Source organism: Trachypithecus francoisi, unplaced genomic scaffold (assembly GCF_009764315.1).
Source record: "Trachypithecus francoisi isolate TF-2019V2 unplaced genomic scaffold, Tfra_2.0 Lachesis_group9, whole genome shotgun sequence".
NCBI lineage: Eukaryota > Metazoa > Chordata > Mammalia > Primates > Cercopithecidae > Trachypithecus > Trachypithecus francoisi.
This window is the reverse complement of record NW_022681474.1, coordinates 7,800,082-7,810,075: the sequence shown is the minus strand read 5'-3', so window position 1 is coordinate 7,810,075 and position 9,994 is coordinate 7,800,082.

Below are 9,994 nucleotides of genomic sequence, written 5' to 3'. Positions count from 1 at the left end.
GCGCGGTGGCTCAAGCCTGTAATCCCAGCACTTTGGGAGGCCGAGACGGGTGGATCACGAGGTCAGGAGATCGAGACCATCCTGGCTAACACGGTGAAACCCCGTCTCTACTAAAAATACAAAAACTAGCTGGGCGAGGTGGCGGGCGCCTGTAGTCCCAGCTACTCGGGAGGCTGAGGCAGGAGAATGGCGTAAACCCGGGAGGCGGAGCTTGCAGTGAGCTGAGATCCGGCCACTGCACTCCAGTCCGGGAGACAGAGCGAGACTCCGCCTCAAAAAAAAAAAAAAAAAAAAAAAAAAGAATGGCTTCCACATTATACTAACTGGGGCATGTGGAAATCCCAGCTTGAGAAATTAATGCACAAACTGATTCCAGACTGGGTCATCTTCTGCAGAAAGCTAACAAAGGCCAAATTGTTCCCTAAGGACTTTCTACAATATGAATTGCATGAGGATCCTACCTAGGAAAAAAAAATACACTAAAGATTCGATGAGGAAAAATCATTACAAACTACAAGAGCTGGTGATGTATAATAAGTTAGGATCAGCAGAGACACAAAACAGGAGGATTAGGACCCCAAGTAAATAAGAAAGAACACAACGCAAGCGTCTGTTTCTTTGGGGGTGTGCAAGATCAAACACACCATGGAGCTGTGGTCTGAATGGGACACCTATGGTCTTCCATTAGCTCTTTCCTTGTGTACATGCTCTCATGTCTTCTGAAGCTGCCAGCTGATTCTGTGATTTTTACAATCACTGTTGTCAGCATTGCAATTAGTATGAGAGTCACTTGATCTCTAGACAACTCGCCCTTCTCTTGTGCTCATTCCTCTGTCACAGTGGAGACGACTTGAGTAATTGCATTGTCACCACATGCCCCGGTTTCAATTTGGTCCTGGAAAGAAAGTTGTTCATGTCCCTCCTCACACAGGGCAGCAACCCAATTCTAGACATAGGTGAGGGTCCTAAACAGGAGAATTAGGACCCCAAGAAAATAAGAGACAGCAAAATGCAAGAGTCTGTTTCTGTTCGGGTGACTATCATTTTCCCGGACATGACTTTTCCAGGAGGTGTCTGTGGGGTGAGCCGCACTTACTGTCCATGCCCTCAGATCAAAGCTCTTTCTTCTATTTATTTGATCCAGGCACCTCCACATAGACCCCTCTACTTCTGCCCTTTGGAATCTCTTCTGCCTCTGAAGGGCATCTTCTGCATGCTCCATTAGTTTCTCCCAGGCCACAGTCATTAAGGGGCACAACCTCATTAACCCACTTTAAAAGGTGTTGAAATTTTCTGGCCCCCTTATGAGACCTGCCACTTGCATTCCCTGGACTTGCTTCCACCCAGGATTTCTACACTTTATCTTTTCACCTCCTACCCCCAGTGCCTGGGGAAGTGTGGAGATAGCTTTTGAGCACTACCATGGCTAGGAGGTTTCCAGAATCCCTGCTCTTGCTGGCACTCCAATGGCTGCTTCCCATCATTATTTCTTGCCAGATTCTGCCTCATTTTCGGCAGCACTTATGCATAATTTGGAATTTTTCGTGATATCTCTTCATTGTTTCACTGATAATGTTTTTTTTTTTTTCTTACTTTTTTCGGACAACTTACTTGCCTGCTAAATGATCAAATTTATGGCTAAATACCTATATTTACCACTGCCTCCTTACAGATACCAGCTCTCAATCTTGGTCTTGCAAAGCTAACCTCACTTAGCTACAGTGGTGATGACTATGTGACTCACTTTGTGGAAAACAGAAAAGAATAAAAAGAGAAAGGAAGTAGCTAATCCAGCTAGATAAGTTATGTTCATATAAAAACATTTGATTTTGAAGTTACAAATTGGGTCAAAGCGTCAATTTTATCCTTCTATGTGTTATGTCAGCTCATACAATTTTCACAATTGACCCTCCTTCATTCATCCTCTGGAATGGAAAGAAGAAAGAACATGAGAATAAAACATAATGATCCAACTGCAGGGAGGCTGACACCATGGTCTTTGAGTCAATCAAGTGACTTTTAGAAGAAACTCATCTCTTAGGACCACATGGATATATCCAGTTTCTTAGGCTGAAGAAAAGTTTGCTGACTGTGTCAGAAAATGGAAAAGACAATTTAATGTGCATATATATAAAACCATACATTGACCAGAAACATGTCAAACTCAATGAAACATCTATTCCTAGGGTTACCCAGGCAATGCTATTATTGGCTTAAAGAAAGAAGTTTTTCACAACACCATGTATTGTTAGAATTTTTTTTAAAGGTATAAAGATTCCTGGGAAGTCTCAATGCAGTTTGATAAATAAAGAATCAAAAGGAGTAATTGCATTACTGATTAGCCTCTATTTAGAATGCAGTTTGCAGAGTTACTTAAGGTTTTGGAAGTAGAGAATGTTATTTTGACAACAGGCTGAAGAACAAGACAGTCTTAAGGATTTGAGCTTGGTAAGAAAGGAAATTGATTTTTAAGAATCGAGGTGATCAAAGGATCTGACAATTTGGAATGCAATACATTTTTCATGAAGAAGCAACATATGAGAAATTCAGAAGGATATGAGAACAAGTATTCAGGAATTCAGGAAAGAATTAAAAAGGAAGTCTCTAAATAAATAGAATATTTAGAGTTTAAGAGAGAGTAATTGTGTGATAGGTGAATAAATTTAAAAATGCCAAATGACACATGGGAGATAAGTAAAGGAATTAAACCTGGTCACATGTTTTGTTATATTAAGTGACTGTGCTCTGCCATTCCTTATGTTGTTAGCAGATACCTCAGGAGAATGTCAAGCTGAATATCTTGATGTTATGCAGAAAAAATATTTGTTTCCCAATGCAAGCATATTAATGAATAAATTACTACTATGTACAGACATATTTTATAGGAAGTCACTAGAAGACCTCAGTGCTTGTTTGGGCTACAGAACATTTCTTCTGATTCCATATAAAACCTTCAGAGTATAATATATCTATGCTAATATTTTCCTTAAAAATCAGTGATGTGGCTTGTGGATTTTTATCACATTTTATACTATACTTCAAGAATGAATTATGTAATGTGAGTCCTCCTGTGTTAATATCAAAGGGAGATGAAAAGACTTTACTGTTCCAATTCTGCATCTCAGATATGTCTTCCAAAAATAGATCTCAGGGTCGAAATACCACTAACTATATAGTTCTCTTTCAAACAAACAAACAAACAAACAAATAGCACCATATTCTAGAGAAATAAATGCCTTAGGGTTATCTCAGGAAACTGGACTAGAAGTGAGGAATAATATACATTACATTTAAAATTCATTAACCTCTTTAAATGAAATAACTGGGCTCTGGAAAAGACATATGTTTGTCAATTCAGCAAGGAACTTGTTGCAATATAAAAGGAGTTTGCTTGCATTTTTAAGTTAAATTTACAAACTCTATTACCAATATATTTGATGGCTACAATTGGGTTCAAATGCACATTCTGCCACAGCTATAAGAAAAAACCATGCAAGAGAAAGGAAAACCTTTCATTTAAAATTTTTGCTTGAGTAGAAATAGGACGTCTGTTGACTTAAGGGCTAAAAACGGTTTGTTAAACTACAGCCATGCATCACTTCATGATGGGTATACTTTCTTAGAAACGCATTGCTAGGTGATTGCATCACTGTGTGAACATCACAGACTGTACTTCCATGCAAACATAGACGGTAGAGCCTACTACACACCTAGGCTATACGGCACAGCCTATTGCTCCTGGGCTATAAACCCGTACAGCATGTTACTGTACTAAATGCTGCAGTCCATTGTAACACAATGGTGAGTATTTGTCTATCTAAACATATTTAAACATAGAAAAGGTAAAGTACAAAATACAGTATTATTATATAATCTTACAGGACGGCCATTGCCTATGTGGTCCATTGTTGATGAAAACATCCTTACGTGGTGCATCGCCATTTATGTATATTTCTGCCGGACTCTATTCCAGAATGAATGTAGTTTAAATGTGAGATCTCCTGTCCAGCATTATCTCTAATTAATTTTCCTAATACACTTTATTATTTGCCCAACCTATACCCCTTATCCAGCTCAGAGCACATTCTGCATTCCATAGCCTCCGTGGATTGCTCATCTTGTTCCCGCTGCCTGGACCATTCGTCTCTCCTTCACTGCTCTACCCATTAGCACTCAAGGCTAAGGAGACTTTATGGTCCGCCCGGTGGAAACTGCACTTCCCCCTTGAAGTCTTCCTGGATAATCCCTAGAAGCAAATATCTTCTTCTATGTTGGGCTCCCATTTCATGTCATTTGTATTTGTCAGAACAGGTGATTAATTTTTGCTTGTTTTGTAGGATATTGTGGGCATCTCTTGTTTCCTATGCTAGATGGTATGATATTTCGTGAAAACCAGTTTAACCTTAGTCATCTTTATTTCCCAAACAGGCATATAGAGAAAAGATCGCATGCAGTGGGCACTCGGTAGATAATTGTTGAATTGGTGAAGGTCACCACTTTGTCAAGAATAGAATCAATACAAATAACTGAATTTTCAAATACCAGAACTGCTCCATAACATAGGTTTTTAAATTTTTGGTTAAAACTTATGTGTATATATGTGTACATATATATATATATACCTACACACAAATATATATGCACAATATATAGTTACTTATATACATATATTTAAACATATATGCATACATTTTATGCTTATAAAATATATGTATATATGTAAATATAAATATGCATAAACATATTTAACACAAATATGTGTATATTTAAATTATATGTAAATATTTATATAAACATACACATATATTTAAACTACATGAATATTTAGTGGGAACAATACATTTTGCTGCCATGAGGAAAAAAAATTAAAAACTCACTTATGCTTCTTTACCCAGAATGATGAAGACTACAGTCTCTCTTTCTTTCTAAATGTTGCGAAGAAATCACTCATAGAATATAGCGTTTTTATAGCCTGGAACTTGAAAGAGATTTTGTTAATTAGAGGAAATAAGAATTATCAAGACTTTGTATTTTAATAACATTTACTTTATTAGTGTACCATTTTCTCAACAATAAATTAACAAACAGAGGGAGGCAGAACTCTATAGAAATAAAATATGAATTAGAAAGGCAGCAAAAAGAGAGAAAACGGGAGCAGAGAATAAATGAAGAGATCAACAATGCAATATATAAATTTTGAATTACCTTGAGTGAATACTAAAATATCAAGAATAAAATAATCTGGACTAGTAGCCACTCTAGGGATCTTCTCCTTTCAAACTTTTGAAATGTTTTCTCATAGCAAAATGATTCCCTTAATTGCCAAGAGACAATGATAATTACAGATATTCAAGAATTTTATTATTAACAATAATGTTCACATCAGTTGAATGCAAGGCCAACAGAAAGTCTCAGGGACTTTGCTCTCTTGTCTTGATAAAATTAGATTGTTCTGAATCATGTGAGGCACCTGATGCCTGACACATCAGCTGAGTCCTGACGCAATGAAAAGAGTTATTTTCACCTGTTTAAATGCAGACAAAGAGTAAAATACGAAATTCGAGGGTGCGAGGAAAGTCTGGAAGAAAAGCACTTCTTTCTCTTTACTTTGAAAAGGTGGTGCACTTAGAAAATAAAAAGATAGGTGCTTTGTAGGAAAAGGCATGCTATAGAAACTACATTATCGATATTCATAGAACTTCTTTAGAGGATTCGCTTCAAGTAGTTGTGAAATTGAGCTCATGCTTCAAGGTAGCGAGCAGTATGTGCTAAGCCATTGATTTGCGTCTAATAGCAGTTGGATTCTCATGGAGGCAGCTTTTTTCACGTCCTCCCTTTTTCCAGGTTTTCGATTCTGAATGTCTGGAGCCTCCACACACAAGGGGTTGGAGGGAACTGCCCCTACTCCTGATCCTTGGTAGTGGACTCTTCCTAGGACAAACAGCATAAGATGCTTATGGTCCAGGTGTCCAGATGCAACACAAGAGATGGATTGTCTTAGTTTTCTGCAACAGATTTATATAATTGTAGTGAAAATATTTTTACAATTAAAATTGTTGAGGGGAATCATTAATCAATAGAGTATGGAAGCTACAATTCACCCTGACATTTCATCATGTTTTACTTTTCAGTGCATTTTTACCCACCTTTGTCATTTGTTAATCATAAAACCCTGACAGACAAGTACTGATCTTCACCTCTGGCAGATTAGAAAAGTGAGCTTTAGAGAGGACTGGACTGTACAAATGGAAATAGATCATCAGGAATCCAGCCACCATTCAAACTTAGTGGTCCTGATCTAGGGTTTTTTTCTACTACATTATGGCTTTATTCTTTGGAGTTACTTGATGAATGTGAGTAATGAAAATATGAAGTCCAGGTAGTTGTGGGCATGTTGAATTTACCCTTTTTAATCTTTTCTACTTTTAACACACTGTACTCTATTTTCTATGCAGTGGCAGGAAAAATATTTTGGAAAAGGCAAGTAAATTGCACTGCTGTTCCCACTTCTTTCTCTATCATACTTATAGAATTAATTTCTAACAGTTTAGCCTCAGCTACATATTAGACACAAACATATTATATATTACATACTACATATACATATATAATGCACATGTATATTATATATGTGTATATATATGATGTATACATATATATTTCATTATATATGCATATATAATTCATTGCATCAGGACCCAGTTGTGTCATACATCAGGTGCCTCACACGTTTAAGAACAATGTATATATTATGTAAAATATATTATGTATATACTATACATTACATATTGCATAATATATTGCATATATTATTTATAATATATTATGTATAATATACATTATGTAATAGATTACGCATATATACTATATATACATATGTATATACATATATACATATATACATATGATTGATAATATATTATATTGTATTGTAATATGTGTATAGTATATACATACATAATATATAATATAGATATTATATTATAGATACTATATTGTATTATGTATATAGTATATATGTAATATATAAATAATATATTATACATAATATATTTATATAAATAATGTATAATATGCATAATATATGTAATATATGTATGTACATCTATACTATACATACATATTATAGAGAAAATATTGTAGTATATATTATATTTTACATTACATATAAAATATACACTTAATAATAATATATTACATATAGAGAAGTTATTTATCTATTTCTATAAACTTGATAAATATTTACATTAGAGGTTGCAATTTGTTGAATTTTTGCATGTGTGAGAAATCAGACCTTGGCAATCACCTTGAGCCGTAGGATATAAATAGCTCCCACGTGCTTAGCATTCCAATTCCAATAATGGAACCCTAGGAATAAGTGCATTAACCCACTTATGTGGGTTAGTCTTATTGTATTATTCTTATTACAGAGAATCCACTTTTTATGCACAATCAGGATTGTATAATATCTATATAATATACATATTATTCTTACAATATAATGTATTATATATATAGAATACATATATATAAAATGTATACTATTCTTACAATGCTATGTGTTTAATTTTATTCCATAAGAATGAGAAGCTGACTCTGACACTCATTTGATAGTTAAGAAAATGCAACTGAAATAACTTAGCGAATCTGCAAATATCACATAATTAGTAACTGAGGTGGGTATTTTGGCTCCCAGGTTTGTTTGTTTGTTTCAGAACACTATGCTTACGTACTCTCTACCTTGTGTTTCTTCAGGTAACTCCTATGCAATTTTCTGCTAGTTTAGGACCCTCCAGAGAATGCCCTTTAGCTCTGTAGAACCTCAGTGTAGAATGCAATTGCATGATACTCTAAAGCTTTGCTTGCAGGAAATCACTTTTCTCTATTCTATGTTTTGTGTCCTTATATTTCCTTCAAATACAGTATCTGACATAGTTATTAAGACAAAACTCCTTAAGCTGAATCATACTAGGTGTGGATAATGTGTTGTTATTCTTATGACAGGGATTTCTTTTTTATGTACAACTATGATTGGAGAAGTTTGGACAAATGCTTAAGGCAGAAGCGCCCTCAATTTGTATGGTTGCATTTTTCTTCATGTGTTAAAATTGTTATTTCTCCACATTTTAACTGGTGGGTACTTGAGTCACTCATTTTGATGGGACCCAAGGGAGAGACAGGGACTCATGCTGGAGACTGAATCTAAAAAGTCTAGTGAGGTAGAAGCTACAGTGTTAGTTTTTTGAGGACACCAAGAATAGAATTGGAGCAGGGCAAGTCTCGACCAGGTTACAAGTTCAAAAGGCATAAGCAGACTTGAGAATAGGGAAAACAGAGTGGGTAGAAATAGAAAAGAATAATAGAAAAGAATAAACACTGTTATCAGCTTCCTAGGGAGTTTCTGAGACAGGAGTGGAAATATCAACGATTTGCATTTATTAGTTGGCATTTGTTGAAAGAAGGTTAAGAATATAACATATGGCTTGCATAGAGTCTGCTAAATGCTGTAATGAAATATATATATTCTAAGTGGGATTTTAAAAATTTGATTAAAACTAGAGATTCTAGTGATCTTAGGAAAATTCTTTCCCTAAATCAATGTATCCATCGTACATTTTTAGACAAAAAGTGAGTTAGCTTTGGCATATTTAGAGAGAGAGTAACAAAGATAGGGTGAATTGAATAGAAAAAATAAAAGGAACGTACTCCAATATTTAGATTTGCATTTTTCAAAGATTATTTCTCTATGAATTATTTATGTGTCTGCTGATGGCGAATGTGTCATTGGAAGCACTGGGATTTCTTTCATGATGGTTTCTTTTCTAAAAAGAAAAATATGACCATCAGCCATGGAGACCATCTTCACCCCTCCATTAAAGTGATAAAGTCATATTAGACTGATGCTAAGGTTTTTATCTGACAGGAATGAAATTTTATAATTTCTTTTATATTTTCAGAAGAGAGATACAAATTATATTAAAAGTCCAGAGAAGAAAGTCACTATCATCCAGCTACATGAATAGAGCATTCTCAGGTAAAATCAATGTAAGTTTCTAAACAAAAGATATTGACCAAAAGCAGCAAGAAGTTTCTTTCTGTCTAGAAAAACAATTATGACTTTCATTTGAATGGCATGTTGTCATAAATCATCCTTTGTGTTTGTTCAGGATGCCCGAAGAGCTATACATTAATTTTGGTCTTAGCCCAGGGCAACTGCACATGTCAGTGTTGAACACATGCCAACAGTTTAATACAAAAATTGATGTGTGCTTTTCATAGAAAATATCAGACACATTAGCCAAATCTTTTGCAGAAATATATATTCTTTTGCAGATTCTTCATTACTTATTAAATCTCCTGTATTAGCCAGAAGTAAAAGGGAGTAGGAGTTTAGACAACTTTGACTGCAGGGTTTTCCCGCAGGGGCGTTCATGAGATTGGGAAGCAATTGAACTTTAACAAAAAGAAAATAATTTTATTGTCTAAGATGGAACCCAGTGTTCCTTAGAAATTTTAAGGGGAAAGAAATAGATGTGGGAGGAGAGGATTCAGGGATTCATTGAATGGGGGTGGTGGGGAGGGAGACAATAAACAAGGAAAATGCAGAAAGTAAGAAAAAGATGAAGGAAAAGGCACGCAAATATCCAGAACTATATTACACTTAATATTTCATCTGGCCCACCATTTTCCTCCATTTATTCATTTTCCCTCATTATTTGGTGAGATTATCATTTTCTTCCTACCCACTGGAGTCACTATCTAGTTGTGGCTCATTTGGAATGAACAGTAAACAGATCTTAATTCTGCCATTTTGCAGACCTTAGTCCCTTGAATCTAACCTTCTTCTCACAAAGTCAGTATATATATATCCATTTTCCTAGACTGGAGTAAAGCCAGCCGACATTCTCACACATGGAATTCAAGGAAAGAAAGAATTTCATGATAAAAGAAGTAATCAACGCAGCCCAGAGGTCAAGTAAGTCAAGAAGAAAAA